The sequence below is a fragment of the Vanessa tameamea genome, chromosome 22 (assembly GCF_037043105.1).
Source record: "Vanessa tameamea isolate UH-Manoa-2023 chromosome 22, ilVanTame1 primary haplotype, whole genome shotgun sequence".
NCBI lineage: Eukaryota > Metazoa > Arthropoda > Insecta > Lepidoptera > Nymphalidae > Vanessa > Vanessa tameamea.
The window spans coordinates 9349697-9376906 of NC_087330.1; the positions used below are offsets into that span (position 1 = coordinate 9349697).

The following is a 27210-nucleotide window of genomic DNA, read 5'->3' on the forward strand; positions in this document are numbered from 1 at the left end:
CATTTTTCTTCCAAATATCAATCATTGTTGGTCAAAACTCACCGTGTTTTAACGATTGGAAACCTAAATGTTCTAATAGGAATTTCATTGGATCTGGATCCCTAAAATAGATACTATTGGTATTCGAGGATTGAAGAGCACAACATACTAACTACAGGCTCAAGGGAATTAACATCTTGGCTCCCAAAGTTGGTGACACATTGGCGATTTTAGGCATGATTGATATTTGTTCTAGCGCCAATGTCTATGAGCGGTGGGGATCACTTATCAGGTGCGCCAATCCTGATATAGGCAGGTATATTATATACACATATAATCTATTTATAAAGGCTAGCTAGTGCATACTGAATACTTAATTGTAAACTAAAGTTACGATTTAATTTTTATTTCATGTACGAGTCTGCTCGATGTTATTCGAGTTTTAAATTTGTTATTTTCGTCCGTATATAATATATTTTTGCTTAATAAACTCGATTCAAATCGTGCGCTAATTGAATCACCACATGTCGGGCAGACATTACTGTCATTTGGAATTAAATAGTTCAGCTTGATTTCAATTTACAAAGCACTTATATTGATAATTCTATCAAAATCAAATTATACTTTATTCAAGTAGAATTTTACAAGCACTTTTGAATCGTCATTTAACAAACTATATTAAGTGAAGCTACTACCTGTTCGGAATGTAGATTCTACCGAGAAGAACCGGTAAGAAAATTAGTAGTTACTCTTTTTCAACATTTAAAATACAAAGTCATGTTAGTTAAATACAATTTTATTATATATGTCGGCGGGAAACCACGTATTTAAGAAAAAACACGTGCACGGAAATGATTATTTTAATAATTTTAATGATTGAAAACTGTTTGATTGTTAAATTAATAATATTAAGTGAATTCTGACATGTTAAATTAGTTTGAAATATTTTACCGTCCATAAATAGGAGTTATATTGAGTGAATAGATCCCCCACCCATTTTTGTTATAAAAGGCCGACGCCTTGCGGCTTGCTTGTCCGAGCCGTCGAAGCGATCCTCCTCAACTTGGAACAAATCAAAGAAGAATATTTCCTGCGTTTAATTTCATTCCTTCGAAGATGGATAGAAATCTATACCATGAAATTCGTGACTTCAGCAATGCTGACGTCATGATTTTAAAAACAAGCTGGGATAAGCCACTCCGTCATATGTATGTAATATATCCTGCCTGGAAGTCAACAAGTATCAGCTCCACGCTTTTTCATCACGATCCGATAATATATAACAATTTATTCTATCCTTACTTAAAGGGTATGACATTTCTGTGTGGAAGGAATTCGTACGAGCCCGACTGTGTACCACTCACTCATAAAATTCTACAGAAAAGCAATTGAAAAATTAAATTTTACAATGCATTTCGTTTTCGTTTTGTGCGAACGCTGCAAATCCGTTCCTCCAGAGAATTGGAAGCCCATAGCATTGTGACATTAAGGATTACGTTATTATAGTAAGATACCAGAAATAGAAAGAATTATATCTTTATTCAAGTAAAATCACAAATGTGTACGCAGCCCGTATTTGTTTAACCAATCGAGATATCTGATGTGTTAGTAATTGAAACTAAACAAGAGAATATCTTGATTGGAATTGTGCAAACATTCATCACAGACGAAACAGAATCATGACCTTTCCTGTGACCTAAATATATAATTACGAGAACATTAAATTCACGCTCGTCTTTTTTGTATCTGGATTGAGTATTGCTGTTGGGCCTACTGGCCTTTAAAGCGTCACCGAACGTTGGGGCGAGTGTTAAGACTCTGCCTTATGGTGAACCCTTTTGGGCTCGAGAGTGACGTTCGTCCTGAGGGTGTCTCCTATGAGATTGCACCTCGGCTCAGAGCGTAGTCGGTGGGTTTCACGCTTGTCAAGTCAGTCGTCTATATTAAGCGCAGCAAGCGTTTGCGAAGTGAACGCTCTTTAAACAATAAAAATAAACGAATATACTTAAACTTTCTCCGGAACGCGCTGCGTCTTTATGTTAAGTTTTATGTATATTAGTTTAGTTTTCTTAGTTAGGCCTTACATAAAAAGAACATCATCATAATGATTACTATTATTTATATACGTATCTTGCTAACATCTCAACTATAATGTGGTGGTAGGACTTTGTGCAACCCCGTCTGGGTAGGTACCACCCACTCATCAGATATTATACCGCCAAACAGTAGTACTCAGTATTGTTGTGTTCCGGTTTGAAGAGTGAGTGAGCCAATGTAACTACATGCACAAGGAACATGACATCTTAGTTCCCAAGGTTGATGCCTCATTGGTAATGAAAGGAATGGTTAATTTTTCTTACAGCGCCATTGTCTATGGGCGGTGGTGACCATTTATCATTAGGTGGCCCATTTGCTCGTCCACCTATCTATACCATAAAAAAAAAATACAGCCAGCAGTTCCAATGCAATTTTTTTGGGATGTACCTATTAGTCGATACCAGATGAGCCATTTATCGTACATCAATGGTGCTCTTTTAGAACCTTTGGTCTAGAACTAGTCAAAAATGGCTGTACAAAGCTTTAGCGCAACGGGATCAATTATATATAAATTAAACAGCTCGAACAAAAAAAATATATATTCTTAAGTAATAGAGCTGTCTATAGTAGCTTATAAGGATGAAGAGCTTAGCATTAAAAACTGTTTCCGAGTTAACCTGTAAGTACTGTATTACTGCCAGAAGTCCTTGGTGTATCCATAGTTCATAATATCTCTCAAAATAACAGTTTACTCAAGCAATAAATAAAACAAAAAACTTAACTAAGTAACGACGTGAGGCCTGTGAGGCCGCGTCCGAATTTCAAAGGGTAATTACTCACCAAATACATCCGCGGCGACAACATTGCCGTTTCCGACATCAATGTGGGCACTAACCATGTAGCTACTGAAAAGCTGGGATCGGTATTGTGAAGAGAAAGGACTAAACTAGCAAGTCGAGTACCTATTGGGGCCTCTGAGACCGTACGTCGGTACTTAAAGGTTAATTAAATTAATTGTTAAAAGAAACACCAAATTTCACAGTCCATTTTTTGTATAAATTTCTTATCAATAAATAAGTACGGCCACTGAATAACACCAAACATTTGGGTAAATAATATTTCATATTTATAAAAAAAAAAAAGGTTCGTATTTCCCCTTTCTGAGCTCACAATCGGCTTACGTCTGTCAAAGTGCTTAACAAAAAATATTTGTTACTTTTTTATTTAAAACGTTCAACAGTCCAAAAATCACGACGCCGTGTCCGCTGTCACTGAAGTTTTAGAGTAAAATAATAGTATTAGGGAAATTAAAGCTAGTACTACATACGTCCATTTTTAAGCGACGTGTTGTCTATTTCAAAATTTCACTTAAATATTTAGATAATATAGAAATAGATAGTCTAATACTAATGTTACTATATAAATTAATATGACAAGTATTATGATTTCCTTAATCACGCTATCATTTGTGTCAAAATATATCTCTATATTTCTATGTGTCGAGATTATAATTTAAATTAAGAATCAAAAGGATCTATTTGTTTCTTTTTATTTTAATTAGTTACGAATCAAGTGTTTTGAGAAAACAAGAACTAATTCGTTGACCATAAAAAATAACAGAGCAAACTGCGAGATTTTTTTTAAAAGGTATTAACAGAATATTTATTTAGAGGAGCGATGCAGTTCCCTGCAAAAGCGATAAAAGAAAAAAAAAATCTGTTTTTTTTTTGTTTCTATTTTATTTTTATATGTTAGTCGGAAGGAAAAATAGGCCGCATAATGGTAAGTGGTCACCGCTGCTCATAGGCATTGGCGCTGTAAAAAATATTTACCATCCATACATTACTAATACGTAACCAACTTTTGGAACTAAGATGTTATGTCTCTTTTGGTTGTATTTACACTGACTCACTCACCATTCAAACCGGAACACAACAATACTAAGTATTGCCAATTGGCGGTAAAATATGACGAATGGGTGGCCACCCAGACCGGCTTGCACAAAACCCAACCAATATGTAAGATGTATATTAGAATAAAAAAAAATATAGTATAACTGATACAAATTCACCGCGTAAGGGATAAATAGGTCATGTATCAAGATTGTCTGTACTATCCTATACACAGATATTTCACAGATGATAGATGTGTAGAGAAAATTGACAGTTTTGATAGTTATGTATAGGGTAAAACTGTAACAGATTGTTACATCGGAACTTGTCTAAGAAAACATAAAATACTAGATCTAAAGAAGTTACGGAAAAGTTTCCATCAGCAAATCTCTTACAGATTTACTAACTTAGCTGTATCGTAACGATGTTATAAAATTGCTTTTTGAGAATATTTTCTAATATGATGCTAATTTTTTAAGACATTGATAGAGAAAAAGAGTCCTTTTATTAATAAATATGAACGAATTATAAGATTTTAAATGAACATGGTTATTTTTATTACTAACAGTATTTAAAGCGGGATATTTACCATGACTCAGACTCAGAGACTCAGAGTTCTCGTGAACAAGACATTCGTAATAATGTCGAAATATCGAGCTCCACCAAATAAAAATAAAAAACATGGTAAATATCCCGTTTTAAATACTGTTAGTAATGAACGAATTATGTTATTTAAAGTTTTGACTTAAGACTTATATCATAGAAAGAAATGTTTCTTCCAACTGTGAAGTTCCAAATCTTCAAAATTGTGAAGCAACATATATACATAGCTATTAAAGTAATCTATTTAATAACGTTCAAAAATGACTAAATGTATGTTTATACAACGTAAAGCATAAGCCTAAGTATAATAGAATGAAATTTTGCCCAAATGTTCCTCATGGAACGCAGGTGAGCATCGAGGAAGGTATTTTCAAAATGATCCTAAGGGTGTTAAATGTAGGATGAAAGTGTGTATAAAAATTCATCGTACTTGATGTAATCATGAAACATGGAAATCGGTGCTTGTGCATCTGCTTACGAGTACAAGAAATTTGTTACAATTCTTTTGAAAATCCATCACCTAAAATGTTGGAATTGGGATGAAAGTTTCTATCGATGCTCACATTTTTAAAGAGTAAAATAGTTTCTTTTTTTTTGTTTTGTTTAATAATATGTGTAGTTATTTAACATATTTCATATCATTTATTTATTTTATCGATGACGATATTGAATAACTTATTCGATAAGTATTATAGATGTTCCTGGTAAGAAACTCGGTAAGAGATGAATGAGAAAAAGTCCAGAGGGTCAATTGTCGTAAATTATAAATGAAACGTTCCCGATTATATTCCGATCGTTTCGTTTGTAGTATAGGGAAACGTCTACACAACGATTATATTTCGATTCGATTGCGATACACTAACAATTGGTTTGAAATTTGGGGCCCAGGTACATCTATAGCTGGTGAGCCTAACCCGATGTATGTGAGGAGAATTAACGAGCAGATGTGCGGAGATTTATTCTTTGTTTGTTATTTATTTTGTTTTCGATTTATTCATAGTGAGACCAAGACCAAGAAACTCTGCTTACATCGACTATTTTTAGCATATGTTGCCAAAATTTGTTGAAAAAGTTTAGGGGACCGCTTCCTCTCTTTTTGCTTGAGATGTTTTGAACTCTCCCCCAGTTGTTTCTAGTTTAATTTGTACAATTCTATTTGCAGATATATCTTTAATTAAGATACGTATATATGTTTATTATACATATATAGTGTGAAGGAAATTGTGAAGTTTGAAAGAAAATCTCATAAACTTATCTGAAACAGTTTATTTATCATTTGATTATCTAAATTGCCCGTAAATAGTTATATTTTATAATTTTATATTATATTTCATTAATAGCAGACATTATTTTGGTAGCGAACACACATACAGGATGTGCAGAAACCGAGGTAAAGTAAAAGTTAAATGGCACAACAATAAATATGGACAACAATAAATATGGACAACAATAAATATGGACAACAATTTTTTAAAAATTCTAATACCTTAAAAGAAACGGCTGGTTTTAGAATAATATTTCTGTTGAATACCCCATCGGGTACACTGCCAGTTATAAAAAAAAGTTCGTATGAATATGCTTTATAGTTTTCTAAATCATTTGATTCGCAAGGAGTGGTTCTAATTCAGCATTGCAAGATTTGACTTAAACAATCTTATTAAAGATACCAAGTTAGTCTTTAAGCACATGAAAATCCTATGGCACTTACCACATTTAAATCTACGTACTATGGATAAAATGGCAATGTCCTCATATCTAGACCACATTCTTCACAGTTCTCGACGAAATACATAAAATATTTATGACCATGACAATTGGATGCGACATCAAATGAATTAAAAACATTATAATTACAACAACCAATTCCACAAATTCATTGTTTAAAAATTCTTTCCAGCAAATTGGATTACATACAAACAAAAATGTAATCACTTGAACGGGCATAAGGAAATGGACTTTATAGTATTGGGCGTAAGATTCAAAATATACCGTACAAGTTGTTCGCAACGGAAGGTTCGTTTAATTTACGTTCCTCAGTCGTTCCACTACAATGTGCCTTATTAAACATAAAACTTAATTTAAATGAAAAGACTACACAATATTATTAAGAACATTTTAGCTGCTTCGTTGATCTAGTCGTCAATTACTTGCTGAAAATCGCGAGTTTGACTCCTGCATTAAGAGAAAGATGATTAAGAGAAATTAGGTTTATATATCGAGAAAATCACAGCAGCAATTTAGTATGGACATGATGTTAAAAACTGTAGTTTTGGACAAGGTACATTGGGCCACCTGGTGGTAAGTGGTCACCGTCATAGATATTGACAAGAAATATTAACCATCCCTTACATATAATTGCGGCACGCTGGTTTAATCACACTATGTATTGGAACTTAGGTGGTTTTGTATTAAATATTATTGCTTGGTGGAAGAATATTTATATTAAGTGGTACCTAACTTAACGGGCTAGCTTAACGGAGCTCACGATTTTGGATTAGTTTAAAGAATATCCGTAATTATCGGTGACATCCCGACGTAATTAAATTAAGGTTCCGTCGTTAGCTTACTAAATGTGAAGTTTCGGGTTTGACTTTCGAATTAAGGGAATGCGATTCGTTTTTTATGTTAAGAAATTCACAGCAGACATAATTAAAAGGGTTTTATACTTGTATACTTGACGCGTAAAGAAGTTCCGCGTACCTGAACTATCTTTTATTGCCATTCTATCTTACTTTGAGATTTAAAGAGTGGGTTGCTGACCTTGTGCTGACACAATTAATCACAGTTTTAAAGTAAAAACTTCCTTTGCCGCGTTGAGCGATTTTTGGTAAGGGATAAACTTCTGAGCACTGTCACGCGTGACGTGTTGCGACATTTAATTATATTTTTAATTATTTTTATTATTCATTGTTTAATTATAATAAATAAATAATATATTATTATAATATATGTAGATATAAATGCAAGATATTAATATTAATACTTCAATTTAAAGTTGTTTTGATATTTTGTATTGAACTTGTGCAGTTCACTCAGTTGTTGGCTCTGCTCAGTTACGGTGGCAAATTTTCAGTGTAAGTATTGATTGATATTTCCGACAGTGCCAATGTTGGTCAGGCCAAATCGGGAGGCTCTTTCCCTCCGCCTAACTATATCATAAAAAAATGATTATTACCGTCATTTTATGAATGACCGTTTAGTCTATAAATAAAACAGACACATATCAATTAATCAATTAGAAATAGATTATATTATAACGAATTCAAAATGTTATTATTCTAAAGTTGGTGTACAAATTCAAGACTTAAAATAATATGTAAGTATATATCTCTCTCCTTTTGTTGACTATATAACTTGAATACCCAGTTTAGTTAATGTAAACGATATTAAAACTATTCTTGAATAAGTTAAAAGTTGATTTTCCATGTAACTATTTGTTTGTTACAAATTAAAAATCATGCAATTTTAATTTATACAATGAATTCAAACAACGTTATTACTTACGAGTACAAATACTTGTAAAACTTTATTCAAGTAGGCTTTTACGAGCACTTTTGAATCGTCATTTAACAAACTATATTAAGTGAATCTAACACTGGTTCGGAATGTAGATTCTACTGAGAAGAACGGGTAAGCGACTCAGTAGTTACTGTTTTTCACCGTTTAAAATACAAAGTCATGTTAGCCAAATACAATTATATATGTACGTAATATATCCTGCCTGGAAGTTAACAAGTATTAGCTCCACGTCTTTGTATCATCTATATAATCCTGTATAATCGAGGGATTTATTATAGAAACGGATACCTTGCCAGAAGAAGGATTTATTGACTTTGCGGAGTCGGAAACTTTACAAGCTTATCCTTACGTCTCTTGCGCTGATTCTATCAAAGCTATCAATGTTACTATGAATATATATAAATTTTCCATCTATAAATTACACATATATAACTAGCTAATCCCACGGCTTCGGACGCTTAAGACTTTATGGTGAAAAGGTCTAATCTATTTATCCCCAATATTATCTTGAAGAGCTTCGTTCGAGCTTGCTTCACGCCAAATATCATTGAAATTGATTTAGTGTTTTATCTATGAAATTGTAACAAACAAACAGGCAAAGTTATTTCGTTTCGTATATGTAATAAAGGTATATATTATAAATAATATAAAATAATATTCAACATCCATGAAACTAATTCCATAATCTTGCATTAACTTACAAATCTTCTATCGAGTAATAAGTGTTACTTTTAAATGTTTTAACATAAAATTTAAATGTATTATATTATGTGTATGTTTTTTTAGATGTGTACGTATTGAAACATAATCGAAATTCTCAAAGTTAGAGTTGCCTAACTCACTTATATTATAAGCCAGATAATACACTTAAATATACTTGCAAACTCGTAATCTTCTCTAACAAATTGCACCTTGACCTTATTTTATAATTACTTAATTTATTATTTTAAGATTATAATATATTCCTCAAATGTAAAGATCTTTTCATCTCATAAATGTATTAATACTCCACCAGCATCTTATGTTAGACGACTTTGCATAAGAACCTAAAACTCAGACGTCGTACATTACTGAGGTAAACAAATCAGTTTTAAAAGTTGCTCACCATATACGCAAAATATTTGACATGTGCAAATACAATTCGATATCAAATAAATCAATAGGAAAAAAGGCAACTTTAAAAACCATTTATTTACAATATATTGTATCTATGCTGTTAAGCGTTGAGGAGTTTCTTCGTCTGGAGTCGATCCTGGATGTAGAATCAGCTATCAACAAACTTTTATAATCGTCGCTGAACCAACTTGGAAGTGGTTCTTACATGTGAATCATTAATAAATCGTGCGATCTGTGATAACCATTACATAACATGAGAAGTAAGGATAATCTTTAAACTACAAGTTACCGACTCCGCAAAGTCAATAACTCCTTCTTGGAGCTGTATTCGTTTCTATGCTAAAATTCCGCAGATATTCTTAAAATTTGTTGAAATAAAGATGAATAAATAAAGCATATTACGTTGAGTACGAAAATATGAGATTATACAGATAATACACTATATAATTGCATTTGGATTTGATTGACAAAAACTTGTTTTAAATATTGGAAACGAGTACTGCGTGTCTTGATGGTTATTGTTGCTGGAATCTAAATTCCGAAATGGAGGTAGCTTCACGTCTGATACAATTCGGTAAAGAGACGAGTCAAAAGTATTTCTAAAAACCCGATTTTACATTTTTTAATGTTGATTCATTGCAAATTATATAATGTTTGTAAAAAATAGACAAAGGTTTTTTATTTTTATTTTTGTACTTAAGCCAATAACGCATCGACATCAAAAGTTAGTGAATAATGTCAGCTTAGTCAAATGGGTGGAATTAATTTAATAGTGATCTGGAAGATTTGATTGGTATCAACTTATCATAAACGAAGTAAAAATACATAACAATGAATAACTAAGCAAGTTATAAATAAGTAATGAAAATGCCCAATATTTTCTGTACTCACATATCATTTTCGTTGTTTAGTAAAATTTTAATAATATAAGCCTATCTTCCTATTTTCAATGTAAAAATATATTTATATATATACTGATTTATTGTTTGATTTTATTCAATTTCTAAGTATTAATATACTAATGTACTATGCAATAATCTTTATTTAAGTAAACGCTTTGCATATGTTAATAATACCTTAAAATTCGTATACGATATTACACTTACCAAGAACAGTAGATGGTACCAAACAGTTTCATACAAACAAGCCCGTATCTACCTTCAAAGTACAAAGAGGCTTAGACGCTTGTTCAAAGGCTTAGTTGCGTCCTCAGGGTAGAGAAAGTTGTTTCAAGTGCTGTATTTTAAAAACATATTTGAAGTTTTATTAAAACGCTAAATTTAACATTAGCCTAAAAATTTATAAGGATTAATTTTTTATGTTGTCTTAATTTATAAAATTTTCAGTGTAACATAAAATCGCTAATTATAATATATATATATATATATTATATATATATAAGATTTTCAACTCGTTAAATCTTTTGTAATACATTGATTTCGCTTACAAATTTTATTTGCATGTAACATCAATTACTATTACGTTATTTGCCTGTCAATCAGGGAGCGATCGTGTTATATCAGCACAACTTTTCCGATAGAACTTGTGGACCAAAAAATAATCTAATCAAGTAAATTTTTCCAATACGCCAAGAAAGGAAATTCAGAGGTAGATACGTACAATCATACATCTAAATCACTACGAATAAGAAAACCCTCGTGTGTTAACTGTGTATCCACCAATTCACATTGAAGCAGTGTGGTTGAACAAACTCCAAGCTTTCCCCTGAAAATGAGAAGAACCCTTCAGCCAACAGTACCCGTTACTATATATTAACATAAGCCTTTCAAAACAGAAACAATACGATCGCGTGGAATTGTGGCAAGAGTTACTAGCTTTACAAAATGGTAAAATAATTGTTAATAACGCAGTGGTTTACAGGCCGCCTAGCAATGTAAAAAGTCGCAGCATCGATCCTGGCCCCTTGGGACTAGTATCGTACTCATTGGGCACAAGCTTTAGGTCTAATTCGAGGCGAATATTACTAATTCGTCTTTAAGCAGCAACTACTAAGAATATTTCAACTTTTATTGAAAAAAAAACTGTTTATATAATATAGGACATATGTATAATAGTAACAGCCAGTAAATTTCCCACAGCTGGGCTAAGGCCTACTCTTCCTTTGAGGAAAAATTTAGGAGAATAATCCACCACGCTGCTCCAATGCGGATTGGTGGATTCAAATATAGCAAAATTTCGTTGAAATTAGAAACATGCAAGTTTCCTCACGATGTTTTTCTTCACCGCTGAGCACGAGATGAATATGAAACACGAATTCAGCGGTGCTTGGTTTTAAACCCGCAATCATCGGTTAAGATGTACCATTGGGCCATGTCGGCTCGTATAGGACTTAATAGTTTAAATATACAACTGATAGAGTCGTGTAAATGACGAAGCTCTAGCCTATTTCGTGAACAAAGGCCTTCGAATTTCGCAGCACAGCTACGAGTGCTAAGCTACACGTAAAACAAAAGTGCAGCAACAAATCAAAACTTGTTGCGGTGTCCAGGCGAGGCGTGCAGATAGCACTGACTAATAGCTAGACTAGACTACTTTATTTTCAGGAGTATGGACATTCAGAGCGAATATTTTATGCAAAGTTACATTATTGTTGGGGTGGTAGGTAGGTAACTACTTAAAAAAAGTTTAGACCTATTTAATCTGTCCATGTTTTATTAGGCTGCTTATTTTTTTTTTTATATTTTATCCTTCAAAAATATTCGAAGTATGTATATTGAATAGAAGGGTAGTCCCATCTTTCAAAGCCAGCTATACTAAAGCAAGACGTAGTCAAAACAAAACTATATATATCCTAATAAAATCGTAAATACCATTCGAATATAATCTATCTCGCCATATTGTGAACTAACCAAACATTGTGAACGGTATTTGTTACAATAAAATATATAAAAGTTTAAAATATTTCGGTTAGATTGGAATTTCGATAATCTCATTCAAGTTTACTTTGATAGATTAGAATCTACCGAAAAATAATGTGTTAAATTCTGAGCAGTATGTACGGTAGATATACTATAATCGAAACGGTTTTGAAATTTTATATTCAACATTTATGCAACATATTATGTTTGACACATTTTTTTTTTTTAATAAATAAATTAGAAATAATAGATGACGAAAAATAACGATATCAAAGTTCATGACAGTTATCTACTCCTACCATTGTATACCACCGTATATCTTATACCATACAGTGGTAGATTAAGAATTGAAAGCCATTTATGTTTATGTGCTTGGATAGAATTCAGATGCAGGACCAACGCCTTTACGAGCTTCCAGAATCTAGGCAGTCACTGAGTAAACCCAATAACTTCTTATCATTTGGGTTTGCACCCTACACTAAATCAACGAGGCAATCGAAAGTCATTCCTTTTTTTAATTTTATGATATCGGCAGGTGGACGAGGTGGAATAGGCCACCTGATGGTAAGTGGTCACTACCACTCATAGACAATGGCGCTGTAAGTAATATTAACCATTCCTTGCATCACCAATGCGCCACCAACCTCGGGGACTAAGATGTTATGTCCCTTATGCCTGTAGTTACACTGGCTCACTCACCCTTCAAACCGGAATACAACAATACTGAGTACTGCTGTTTTGCGGTAGAATATCTGATGAGTGGGTGGTACCTACCACCACCTATCCTCACACCGTAAATATGCCGCTTATTATCATAGATCTAAATTGTTAACGCCTAGGTACACTGGCTTTATATAAAATATGATTTTTAAAGGCTAGCACGAAGTTCTCGATTGGTTTGAATATTTGTTGAGAGCCAAATTCAGATGCCACTTTCACTTCATATTGGTTATTTGCTTCGTATTCAAATTTTCGCTTTTGCAGTCACTCGCAGTCTAATTGGCAGAAAGCCTTTGACGCCTCAGCGGTTACAAGTTCAGGTCTCGTAAACAATTACAGGTTTAACTTTAAATCTGCCCATATATATATGGGTTAAAAGAAACTTATATATTTTTTTGATGGCACGTCAATTCTACCAACAAATTTTCACTTTATCACAGTCGAAGTTGGATCGAAATCGGGATCGTATCGTAACCTATATAAATAAGTAGGTTTTGTGTAACTATGTGCAACATAACTCTTATAACTTAGTACAACTGCATAAAATTGAAATTGGGGATTAAATAAAGCAGGGGGGGAGGGTGTGTCTGCTAATCCGATAATAAAAAAGCTAAATTTCACATTAATAAATTCTAAAACGATATCTTATCACTGATACATAGAAATGCCTTAACGACATATTTTTCTATTTATATCTAAAAAAAAAATGATGTAAAACGACCGCAGTAAAATGATCTAATTCGATAAAACCAACATATTAGCGATATTATCAAATCATTTAAAAAAAAATATATTGACATAAGCGACGAAAAGATTCGTATAATATTTTAAAACCAAAAATCATTTTAAGTTAATTAAAAACATAATTGAAACTGGCTCTCGAATAAGTACAACTACAAATACCGCGGATATGAAATATGGCCGAGGATTTGACGTTGATAATAAAGTAGTCTAGAAACGACTACAACTTAAGGTTTTTTTAATTGTTGTATTAATGTACTTGATGGTAGAGCTTGTCTGAGTAGGTACCACTATTATGTATACTACAACTATGAAACAATGCTTAGCATGGTCGTGTTCCGGTTTGAAGGCTGAGTGAGGCAGTGTAACTACTACCCAAGGTCGACGGTGACCTGGTTAAAATTTTATACGACGCCAATTTTGAAATCACACATCTACCCGTCCGTCTAGCGGGGCGATAAAAGAAAATCTCTCCACAGACATGCTCTCAGGGTTTCTGGGTATCTTTGATATGTATTTTTATTCCGATGAACAATGACACGACAAATATGAGCGAATAAATGAAGTGAGGTGAGAACGAGACATTCATATTAAATCGTATCATCAAATGATCAGCCTACTGTTGTCCACTGCTGGACATAGGCATACGGCATAGCCAAGTCGTTAGGGTAGGGGAGGCCCTAGAGCGCGTCACTTTGCTCGGTCCTCTGCTTCCCTCATCCAGCTTCTACCGGCGATCCTGCGAATGTCGTTGGACCAGCGGCTCGGAGGTCGCCCTACTTTACGCTTACCGAGGCGCGGTCTCCACTCTAAGACTCGTCCATTCCAGCGGCCATCGGTCCTCCGACAAATATGGCCAGCCCACTGCCACTTCAGCTTGCTGATTCTCCGAGTTACAAAATATATAAATCGTATATGTCGCACCAAATATACGATAACACAATGAAGAATTAATAATTACATTACTAAGGTGGAAATGAAATTTAACAACTATTTAATATGTTAGTAACAAATCAAAATATTATAATAGTAACATTTTACTGGTTTCTACAGTGCCAACCATGTTCGTTGGATTTTTATTAAACTAAATTCATTCCTGTTTGTTCAGTAAAAACGTTCATTTTATTTTATAATGAAATTCTAAATTTAAATATTGGTTCTTTATGGTTCAGTGCATACGATCTTAAATATAGAAAATGATTATAGTTTATTTTTTTCTTGGAGCAACATTGCATAAACATTTTTATAACCACAGGTCCTGTATCTGACACTGACAGCATAGTGACATGACAACAAGACGGCTGGTTCAATTTTCGGTCAGAAAACTGGAAATGCGATTTAACAGGGAAATGCTGAGAGCGTTCTTGCGAACAATCACGCGGTCATGATTTGTACAGGTTTTTTTTATTTGTGTTATTTATTTAAAAAAAAAATGCCGTGTCTATAAATAGTCTTGGGTGAACGGGGTAACACGAGGATACTGGAAACTAGACAATTTTTTTTTTTTAAATGTCGCTTTTTCTATGGCATTGGTTGGCGGACGAGCATATGGGCCACCTGATGGTAAGTGGTCACCACCGCCCATAGACAAAGGCGCTGTAAGAAATATTAACCATTCCTTACATCACCTATGCGCCACCAACCTTGGGAACTAAGATGTTATGTCCCTTGTGCCTGTGATTACACTGGCTCACTCATTCTTCCAACCGGAACACAATAATACAAAGTACTGTTATTTGGCGGTAGAATATCTGATGAGTGGGTGGTACCTACCCAGACGGGCTTGCATAAAGCCCTACCACCAAGTTTCTAAATAGTATTTCTATTGGGTACACGGATATTCATAAATTTAAAAATTACCACATCCAGTAAAACGTTATCTTCGTTCACTAAACCTTGCTTATGCTTCAGTGTTTTATCGGAGTTTGTTTATGCCTTATTTTTCATTTTTAGTCTCTATTGTTGATTTAAAACAAGGCAGTTTTAATAGAGCTATACAGACAGTTGTAAATGAGATGTAGTATAGCGAGTTTGTTCCTTTTTTATGTGAAACTTCATAGATCTCGATCGAGACTAAAGGTTCAAGATGAAATTTGCGGGCAAATAAATAGTGAAATGATTGAAAAAAATGTTTTCATTTACATTTTGTTATTATATTCGTATTGGATCTCCATGTAAGTCAAGTCCACGGTTTAGCTTTATTGAAAGCAGAACTGTCACGAAAACAGTGGGATAACGACTGGTTAGCGCACTAATCACTACAATTGTCAGTGGTGCGGCTTTTACTGATAATGAATATTTTAATTTGTTATGAAGAGAATATTCATGCTCCGTTGGAAAAACCGGTTAACGAAGCGCGTCGGCTACATGGTTTGGCCACGCTCTTCAGCTACGCGCTTTTGCTACGCGCTTTTGCTACACGCTTTTGCTACGAGCTTCTGCTATGCGCTTTGTCTACACGCTTCGGCTACGCTCTCCAACTACGCGCTTCCGTTACGCGTTATGGTTATATTTTGTCATAGATTATATATAAAGTGCTTATTACATAATTATTATTTGCAGTATATTCTTTTCATCGTAATGTCACTTCTATTCAATTATATTAAAGAATCATAACTTATTACAAGTCCCATTGTTATGATATTATAGAATTGCTACAAAGGCGAATTTGCAAAATTATTAACTTTGAATCAAATGAATTGAAGTTAATTACAAAAACATTTGTTTCAAAAGCCTGTTGACAACAAATTTATACAAAGTTTGATTTGGTAGAAACGTAGTTGATAATTTTAAATATCTAATTATTAATATTGAACTTCTATAGTTGGATAACATTTGTGAATTTGAATGCTTAAAAAAATTAATGATTTGGAGGCAAACTGAATTTGGTCAATTAATCCATTAATAGTTTATTTTTAATTAGGGCCAAATTCTCACACAAATAAACGTACACGCACACATCTTTATGTGAAATTTTGCTTTATTTATTTACGTACGTATTTATGATAAACAGATTTTTGGCAGACTCTACCATCAGCCGTCTGTGCGTCGATATAACTTATTTCCATATTTATTATTGCTATGTACAACCTACTCAATGTGAAGCAAAATTATAATATTATAGTATATATAACACCCACTCATCGAATATATGATGAGTGGGGGCTGGGTGGTACCACTTAAAATAAAAAAATAATATATTTATATATCTATTAAAATTAACTAAAACATTAAGTATAATCATTCAACCAAAATAAATTGAACTAAGACCCGTGTTATTCATCGTTCAAGATGCATCTCGTGAAAGTGCAGACGAACAAGGTTTTAGCCCAGTTAACAAAGCAAAGATAATAGATACCATTCAGCCCCTCATAAATTAAACAAGCACTGCTTGTGGTACAAGAGATGAAAGACCGCGTCAGAATAAAACTGTATAAATAAAAAAAACACGTTGTTATTCAAGGCATTCACTGTAATGTTCACCAGGTGGCCTAGCGGTTAGAAAGCGTGCATCTTAACCGACGATTGCGGGTTCAAACCAAGGCAATCACCATTGCATTTCCATGTGCTCCAATTTGTTTTAAAAATGCCTTTCGTGTTCGGTGAAGGCAAACATCGTAAGGAATCCTGCATGGTTCTAATTTCAATGAAATTCTGTGTAATTTTTATTCATCAGTGCATTGGAGCAGCGTGGTTGAATTAGGTGAAAATCTTCTCAAAAGGAGAGGAGGCCTTATAACTGCAGTGGTACATTTAAAGGCTGTCATAGTAGTATTAAAATATTGTACCGTTGTTGTTGCCGTGACGGCTTGATAATATACACAAACACATACATATAGACTCATTTACATTGTCAAGGCCTTCCTTGGAGAATAGTGAGAAAATATATAAACAGCCTGCTAGTAGTTCTATTACTGATAAATTTTCCAATTTTAAATTTTTATGAATGGGATCTATTATTATTAAAGGAGAAGATCATTATCACTGTATTATATAAACAGTATTAGTATTTTTATAACAAACACATTACAGAAGTGATAATGAAATTTATGAAATATCTATAATTAAAATTTCGTAACGGATTGAATAATCGCAATTCGTCACGATATATGAAAATATGAAAAATTCAGTTACCGAGAAAAACTTAATAAACGCGACACGGCAAAATCAACCTTATAGATGAATAAAATATAAGAAAACGTTAACATAAAATAGCCTGAATTCTGGACCACAATCATCCGCTATATCGTGATTGAATTATTTATGAGATACACACAAATGCAACCAAATTAAAACAGAGCTCTAAATGAAATCAAATAGATTAGTAACGTATTCACTAAAGTTACTGTTTTGTGTAGTTAATTAGACAAGTAAGCTGGAGTGTAATTGTTTTGTCAATTATACAGTTGAGGTGGTACGGTCAGCGTCAAAAAGTCGATAACTAAATAATACGTTATTTAATTTTTTTTTTAAAGGAGCTCGACCGCTTTTACAAATGCATCATTTGGCCCTCCTGTCCTGTGTTCCACTCTAAGTTCGGCGGAGATCTACTTAGGTCTCAATCTGAAAGCACACTTTGCAAGGGCATATAAAACTGGTACAGTCTTCCTATAAACCGTTAAAATTATGGTAGATTCAAGCAGTCTTGAGGAAAAGGGGAAGACAAGGAGCCTTAACTATAAGGTTTAGGAAGGTCTATCGCCAGTCTGGCTAGGTAGAAAAAAATCATGTGTTATATCTCAATCTGACGTATATGCAGAATTCCACGTCGTTGTAATAACTTATCCATAAATATCTTTGTAACATTTTTACAACATATTATTCTGAGTGGTATCCACCAATTTCGGACTATGGTTTTCTCTCTTTTTTCCGTGCACTTAACCTTCAGTGTTAAACATAAGTAATGTTGTTAAGAAATTGGCTTAATGTCTTTTATGTAAGGTAAGCGGGCAAATGGCCACATGATGTTAAGTTTCCATAGAAATTGGCGATCTAAGAAATATTAACCATTCCTTTCATCGCCGATCCGGCATCGACCTTGGCAACTAAGATGTTATGTCCCTTGTGCCTTTAGTTACACTGGCTCACTCACCCTTCAAACCGGAACACAACAATACTTTCTAGTTGACTGCACACCTTGGGAATGAGATGATCGTCTCCAGGCTGACTCAAATAACAAAAATATGTTTATTATTGTACAAGTAACATGAATTAACATGAATGATTTTTGCCTATCAATAAGCAAGTGTAACTGCACTTCTATATTGAACAAAGATTTTTGACTTTGGCTAAGTATTGCTGTTTAGAGGCAAAATACCTGATGAGTGACCAACCACTTATCAAGTATTCTGCCTACACAGATGGACTTGCACAAAGCTCTACAACCGAATGAAGTTGTTTTTACATGAATAAATGGTTACCTCTATTCACTTCTTTAGCCAAGTATAAAATACCTTATAAATATAAATTAAGCAGATGTTTGGCCAGAGTTTATCCAACTTTGAACTGGCATTAATATAAAAATTGCAAACAAATATTTCATATTAAAAATTAACTTTTTACTAAGATAACCACGTTGTTTATGAATCAAAATAGAACGAAACAAACATTTCGAAATTGGAACATCCAAACACGTAAGTTGAATTCAATTACATTACGTAGCATTCATCTAACATATTTCAATATATTCGATCTAACCTCAGACATCGGCATCTTTACCCGAACCGTTGCAATATCGAAATGTATTCAAGCCGTTGTGCAAAATGCATAACTATCTTCCAATTGAAGTACTTAGATATATAATATGGAGTTAGTTTGAATTAATTTCTATTGTTCGTGATCCAACGACCGGATAAACTTGATTTGTGTTTCAATTTAATATTCCATTAAACACTGCGTTACCCGCATTTTCGTTCCAATGTAGATTCTGTCTTAAAATTTTCGATAATTGACATGATAATTTTCATGGCAGGTGTAGCCGCAATACGAACTAACTCGGTACAAGTATCCAAGTTCTCCTGAATATTTTAATTTTATATACATCACTGATAGTGTTATTTAATTTTAATTATTTACTCATGTTATTATCAAATCAAATCAAAATGTATTTATTAAACTACGTTTTAAAAAGCACTTATGAATCGTCATTTAACAGAACTGAATTAAGTTAAACTACCTACGGAATATAGATTCTACTGCGAGCAAACCACAAAAAACATAGTAGTTACCCTTTCTCAACATTTAAAAATAAAAAGTTATGTTAGTTAAATAAAGTTATATATAATATACTTTATTAAAATAAATTAAAGTTTTTCACAAGCTTTTATTTAAATTGCAATGTAAGTATGTTCGGTTGAAACCTTGCAACTCAATCAGAAAAAGCAATTAAAAGCAGCAGATCATTAACCGATTGAGCTGTTTTTGTTATACACGTTCAACTTAGATAACATCACATGGATAACTATGTGACGTAATTCTAAATCCACCATGGCGGCATAGCCAAGACGGCGGACCAATTATTTAACAAATGATTTGAATGTATGAATCGGCAAAGTTATAATTTATAATAGGAAACGGTCAAAATTGTTGCAACACTTTCAGAACCAATTTTAATAATATAAAGATGACTCAACATTTTAACTAAGAATGAATAACTTTCATAAAAGACACATATGTAATAAATTAATTACAATGATTAAAACGCATTCGATAATTAGTGAAAATGCATATTTCAATCTTAATTACTATTGACTAATTTGTATCAGTTTAAAAGTCGAGGTATGTAATTTTTTTTTTTTGTTATAATATTGTCTATAATAGTGTTCGACTGGAAATTATTGAACTAGCCAAGACAGACCTTAGGCTATTAGGCTAGAAGAAATGATATTTTATGTAGTTATAAATAAATTTCAGGAAGGACCATTGAACTTGGCACCCATTTAGATCTCACTTCTTTTGTCGTTGAAGTCAACAACCAAGGTATATATCATAATATTGGACTTGGCTCACATTTTTACATTTATGTTTTTGATGGGATAATTATATTACTTGAAATAGTGGAAAACACATTAAGACTTTAACTATTTTTTCTTGACTGTTGATTAAAGCAACAACCCATAAATGTTCCACTACTGTTAAGGCTTTCTTTCTAGTGGAAAAGCATGGAGCTTACCGACTATACAAAGTCAACAAATCCTACCTAACATAACGTATGGCAAGGGATTCGTTTCTTTATTAAAATTCCGCAGATATTTTTAGCTTTGCCAATTCATAAATTCGAATCGTATGTAAAAAAAACATTAATAAAGTTATTTATTAATATATTTCTTATTTTGAATTATAAATACATATTTAACGTTTGAAAAATAAATTGTTCTTCATATTGTGTTTTTGGTTCAGAAATTTTTCCAATTTTCCAATTGATCGCACCGAAACGAACGCCACACGAAACAACTAGTGAAATACAACTTGCAAGTTTTCTAAAATGCAAACAGTATTCTTTATTTTACATTTCTAGACGTTTCTAATAAACCAATAAGAAAACTTCGCAAACAATACAACAGCAACGCAGGAATACCTTGTATGGTTTCCAGTGTTTATTCTGTCCTTGTGTTTACTTGCTACATAACTCGGATACATACTGGTTCATGTATTGCTGAAACTTGTGAATACGCTTATCTAAGGGTCGTTTCCACTGACATGATCACACGAAATGCTTGTGAATCAATTTGCTTTGACATGTTGAGATCGTTTTGGTAATTGTTAGGTTTTGACTTATATTTCTATATATGATAGCATAATTTAATATTCACAATATAGTAATGGTTGGGCATTGTACAAGCCCGTCTGGGTACCCACTCAATAGATATTCAATCGCCAACAACAGCAATATTTAGTGTATTTGTGTTCCGAATTGAAGGTTGAGTGAGCCAGTTTAAGATTGAGGTTGGTAGTGCATTGGCTATGTAAGTAATAGTTAATATTTCTTACAGCACCAATTTATATGGGCAGTGGTGACCACTTGCCATCGGATGGCCCATTTGCCCATCCGTCAACTTGTACCATAATATATTCTAAATATATATATATATATATTGAAAAATGAAATCTATCTTGCCTTAATCTTGGTTCCCCGTCTCAATATTCCGTGCTTAGTTAGGAATCTAAAATCTTCTATTGAAAACTTATACACATATAAACACGTATATATGCCCAATATTACCCAACGCCTAAGATTGCCACCAAAATAGCGGCTCCATTATATCGGATTATTCCGCACTGATTACGCGTGGATGTGTACAGAATAAAATTATTGTGATTGTGCAAAAAGGGACGATGGATACTGAACAATGCAGAAACGCCCTCAGCCGAATATCGTTCTGTGATTTTTCACAATAGCCCTCTTCAACACAATGATCGATTCCAATATTCTGACTTCAAAGCCCGATGCTGTTATTTTCTATTTATTTTATTTATCACTCTAATATTATAAATTTCAACGTAAGTTTCTTTCTCCAATTTCTTTTCAAAGCCTCAACGACTACTATCGACGTGTGACGCTATATCTGCTCGGCGGTGGAAGAAAACATCGTGAGGAAATGTATCGGTATCTACTTACCCAAAGCGAGGTTAGAGCATCGTGATGAAATAAGTTCTCGTCTCCTCAAAAACAAGAGAAGGCTTCGATTCAGTAGTTAGACATTTATAGGTTATAGCTTCTTAATTTAAAATAATATTGAACTAAAATAAATTAATTTCTTAAAACTAACTCAAATCAAGAAACTTGGAACTATTTTAACGGGCTGAAGCAGAAACTACAATTCAAACTACAAACTTTCAATCAAGATTTCATCGAACTCAATGAACTGACTCATCATATTTTTAACATTGGAAAATAATTACTTGAGCTAGCACCACTTGATGGACAAATAGATAGATTTATCTTTGTCTATATCAGGTAAGCCATTTTTTTTAATTTGTATAACAATTAATCAATCATATGACATTTATACGTTTAGTTTACCTTGCCTCGAGTGACATCGACTTTAGTGTCCTTGAGTATCCACCCAAGGGGATATCATTTTGAGTGAAGTAAGAGTTCTTTACTAGTCTTATGTAAAGGATCCTGAACGAGCTGATCATCAAGTGAACAATTTTCAGAACTTCCCCAATATCAATTAAAAATACGGAACTATTATTAGAGATCAGGTTTAAATACCGAATAACAGCTGAATTGTCGAATAATGCCAGATATATTTCTATCAAATATCTAAGCAGCGAGCGTGGTGGAATAATTGTTCTTAACATCAGAGAACGCGTTAACCAAATATAAAATAATTCGTATGTACATATGTATACTTTATTCCATGGAACAATAATATTCTAAGCTTCTAGAACAATCTTACCTCATACACAAAGATACTCCTACGTATAGACTTGTATAGGAACAAAAGCGAGACCTCAAAATAAATACATATGTTATAATAACTACAGAGCGTGAAATATTTCAAGAGAACTCATTCACAATCTAAGCAAATAAATAACTCTTCCATATATACCTTATAACCCGAACCATAAGAATCATTTTCCCGTGACAGTAATTCAATAGTCATCTCACAGAGTTCCATACATACGACGTTATTTTTTTGATATTTCGCGGAATTTTTCCCCGTTTTCGCGTTTTGACGGCCCTTTTTTGGATGCGGCGTGAAAGGAAGAATTTCTAGACAACGCTGTCATGAAATTGGATTTCGTTGCAGTTTGTTTAGTTGAGATTTCGTCATACTTTTCAGTGGGGAGGACAGAATTTTTGATATTTGTCTCCATAACTAGTGAATTCGATTTAAAATATATAATAACATGCACATGCAGGTTTCCTCACGATGTTTTCCTTCACCGCCGAGCACGAGATGAATTATAAACACAAATTAAGCACATGAAAATTCAGTGGTGCCTGCCTGGGGTTGAACCCGAAATCATCGGTTAAGATGCACGCGTTCTAACCACTGGACCATCTGGGCTCTTATTACAATGTTTCTATTCTATTTATAATATTATTTCGTACAATTATTTACTATTCGTTTACCTATCGATACTGATAATGGTTATATTATATCTAAAAGATCTGTAGTTTAGTAATGTTATGGCTGTTGGGAAATTGGAGAGCGTTCTATTGATATCGTATCTGACTTCAAATATTCACCTTTAGTTGGTTTAGAATATCACAGCGATCCATGAGAAGGGAGTTTATCGTTATTAAATAAAGTCGGAGTCGAAACGATAAGTATTAGGGTGTATGTGTGACAGTCGTGCTTACAAGGTATCTTGGTGTGCGTGAGACGCCTAAGAGTAAAATTAAAAAAATAATAATTAAAGCGTAAATATTTTAACGCGAGCAGCGCGCCTTCGTTAGTGAACTTATCAATAATTTCTGGGAACATAAAACTATAGTGTTTGACTATGACATCAAGATACCATCACCTTGCAAATATTTTGAAAAAATATTCATTTTACTTCGTTACTAAATAAAAAAAATAAAATAATAATGACATTAATAGGTAGCTCGCACAAAATGTAATTAGTTGCAAATTATATAAGTTGTTCTCCTATTATAAAATGTATTATTAACAACTCAATCGATTTTAACCCGAACAACCTGCTCAGCTGAAATCTGCTAAAACGAAAATCAGTGGCATAGGCCAATCACGACGACTGTTTTGTCACGTCGAGTCCGGATGGATAACGGCAGACACACGTGTTTGCGGTTTGAGCGAAGACCAACTTAAAAAAATAATTTGTGACTGATCTTTTTGACTGATGAAACTTTTTCTGATCGACATAACTTTGCAATGACAAATATATTATTTTAATTATTTTAAATTGTCTTAAAATAATTAATTAATTTATTATTGTCTTAATTTAATTATTTTAAATATTGTAAAAATATTTAAAAAAATACATATAATACAAAAGTTCATTCAAGCGTTATCCGACTTTTTCTATTATATATTATTGCTTCGAAGTAAAATTTAAATAGAAACACTGAAAATAAAAGATAATAAATATAAATGATATAACTTTAATTTAAGCGTCAATAGCGCAATGGTTTACGGACTTAGCGATATAAAAAGTCACAGGATCGATCCTGACCCCTTGAGCTATTGTCCTCCCCACTTCTAAGCTTATCACTTGTGTGATAAGCTTAAAAGAAGGGGTAAATAGGAATATTAGTAATTCATTTATGATATTCATGAAACGCACGAAATGTGGTAGATTTTTGGATTTTTTTTCGGTATAGAATCATTGTTCAAATATACTAATATTTTTTGTACGTAATATTTTTTAATATTATAGTTTCTTACCTTTTTATACGTCATTGAAGAATAGCCTCATAATTCCTGTAACAAAATAAAATAAAAATCATTAATTAGAAAAATATGATTTTGTTAAAAATTCAAAGTGAATATTTTTGGTATGAAATTATTTATTTTTTAATGTGCAACAACTATTCTCGCGCCTGGGGGTTAGGATGGCTTATATGTCGTAACGGTTTTGTATGCTATGCACCGTCTCCATTGCTGCTCTCTAGCCCCTTGTGCGTGGGGCATAATATGTTACACGTCGTTGCTTCTCCGCGTGTGTGTGATAAAATATTTATTTAATATAAGTAACTGCTTAAAATCTAAAATTACCAAAAATCGTGCCAGCCACATATTTTTGAAGTATATTTATCGCGGCTACTTAAAATACTTGATGGATTTTAATTAAATATCTCATAAAACAAATTGTGTAGTTAACAAGATACAATTTATTCAACAAATTTGTTTTGCGTTAATAAACCGTGTACCTCTGTGGACACCGCAGGTAGGCTGAATAAATGTTGGTCCGTAACGAAACAAATTGGCCAGCTATTGGAGCCAATTAATCGTTCTGCTTACAGCTTTGTTATTTTGTTAACAAGAGTTCTATACTATTTCTATATTTATTTTTTATAAAATGCGCAGGAACCTTTGAATGTAACATATCGCCTCTTAGATTAGTTTCGCACTGGCCATTCGCCTATTATTGTCTGTTCTTGAAGTAGATAACATAAACATACCTCTGTTTGTTTATGTTTTCCTATAAAATGCATGATAGGAACCCACAAATCTTTTCAAGCTTATTCTTCTCCCAAATATCTTATTCAGAATCTTACAAGATCTTTTGTTTACATAGGTACAGATGTTCAATGGATATGGTGTAAGTCGTGGTGTATGAATATTTAATACTCAATTAAAGTAGCGATGTCGTTGCAACAGATTTCGGACACTGTGACTAATTTCAGGGGAGACCAGCTACGCGGGACACATTAATAGTGCGCTAGTGTGCGTGCACTCTCTATTCCCTCACTCTGATAATCCGATGGGGCAACAAACCCAACACGATAAAAATAATTCAGGCTCAGCACCAACGTCTTTAAATAAATTCCAAGGCAAGAGAGTGCTAATGTAAATTTTTCGAAAAATAAAACTGAAAATAATTTTATCGGCCCAATCTTGAGATTGAGCCCAGAACCTCGGAACCAACAAGGCAGTCGAGTTTACGAGACCGAGGATACAGCAACGGGGGTTCAACGAGCTGACAAGATATAAGACGCAGATATTAGATTACGAGACAAAAAGAGACAGATTATGAGAAAAAGCTACAAGCATATGACAGCGTATACCATATGTTTGCAATAACGCGTCCACGAAGAACTGTTTGCTGACAACTGTGACAACGCAGCAAAAAAATGAAGACGGCACATGAAGAGAGCACAGACGGTGATAATTATATCGGATTACAATCTTATATTTAAGTCCTTTGACTTTCAATACTCAAGTCCAGTTTAGTTTTCAATACTCAAAAAACAAAATGTGTACTTTTTACCCTACCCAATGTTAGAAAGCAAAATTATAATATATCTTTAAATGGTGGCCGTCTTGATGTAGCCGATACTACGGTTTTTTTGGGAATAGCATTGGATTCCAAACTTCAGTGGAGTCCTCATTTATCTCTATTTGACTCTCATGCTTCGGGAATCTTAGGATTGACATAAGTAATAAAACGTATTTTTTTGTTTAAGGCCAGTTTTCTGTTACCATTCATTAAATATTGTTTGTGTATACAAACAATATTTAATTTTAACAATATTCATTTTACTACCAGACTCTGGCCAAATCTCTCTCCTCGCTGTTTTTATAAGGGTTATGTATTGTTCAGGTATAGATCGGCGAGGTCTTCAAGAATTTTTAAACTTATTTTATGACCGAGTTGTCATTATAGTTTTAATTTTGAGGATACCCATTTATTAAAAACTAATGAGTTATATATATACTCTTAATATGTATGTTACTGACAGCATGCATATACTCGTACATCAAAAACATGTATTGATTTTTCTGCTGACCAAAACAGTTGTCAGAATAAACTACTATTTCTAGGTTTTGTATATCATGTATAGATTCCGATTTATTTTCCAAATACAATATAGTACATGAACCTATATCATTAGCTCCTGGAAGTCCGTCAATTTCACTCCAAACGAAACATTGCCAGTGATCTCTTGCGAAATCACAAGCTGTGAAGTAGTACACATTCAACTTGGACTTGTAGCAAAACACAACGTCAGTTTTGCACATAGGAAGAGGCAAAACCAAACGTTTATACATACAATATTTAATTAATGGTAACAGATTCCAAAAGTG

General features: G+C 33.2%; 1 protein-coding gene across 1 annotated transcript in view; it reads right to left on the bottom strand.

Moving 5' to 3' along the window:
• The window catches only part of LOC113396445 (uncharacterized), a 192924-nt gene that overhangs the window by 87189 nt on the left and 78525 nt on the right, over positions 1-27210 (bottom strand). The window contains exon 2 of the mRNA XM_026634382.2: positions 24847-24882. The gene's annotated coding sequence lies outside the window, so the exon portion shown is untranslated. The remainder of the gene's footprint in view (positions 1-24846; positions 24883-27210) is intronic.